Raw genomic sequence first — 318 nt, forward strand, 5'->3', positions numbered from 1 at the left:
GTGATCCATACACTTTGTATATGGATGTGCATATAAATCTCTTCTAATAAATTGTATTATTGAGATCTGTTTCTTTTGTATTTATTTGTTCTTTGCTATGCACTGAAAAACCTTCAGTGTTATATTTTCAACACACATGTTCTTGGATGAAAAACAAGTAACCATACATATTCTACTATTTCAGACCCAAATAATAGAATGTATTTCTACTAGAGGATAAAAAAAGACAACCTTTGAAGAAAATTGCTGTCCCAAACCAGCGGGTCAGTCAACGAAGGTTACCTGGGAGAGGAGTGGGGAATTGAGGAGGGGACAAAG

The sequence above is a fragment of the Octodon degus genome, unplaced genomic scaffold, assembly GCF_000260255.1.
Source record: "Octodon degus isolate 3935 unplaced genomic scaffold, OctDeg1.0 scaffold00002, whole genome shotgun sequence".
NCBI lineage: Eukaryota > Metazoa > Chordata > Mammalia > Rodentia > Octodontidae > Octodon > Octodon degus.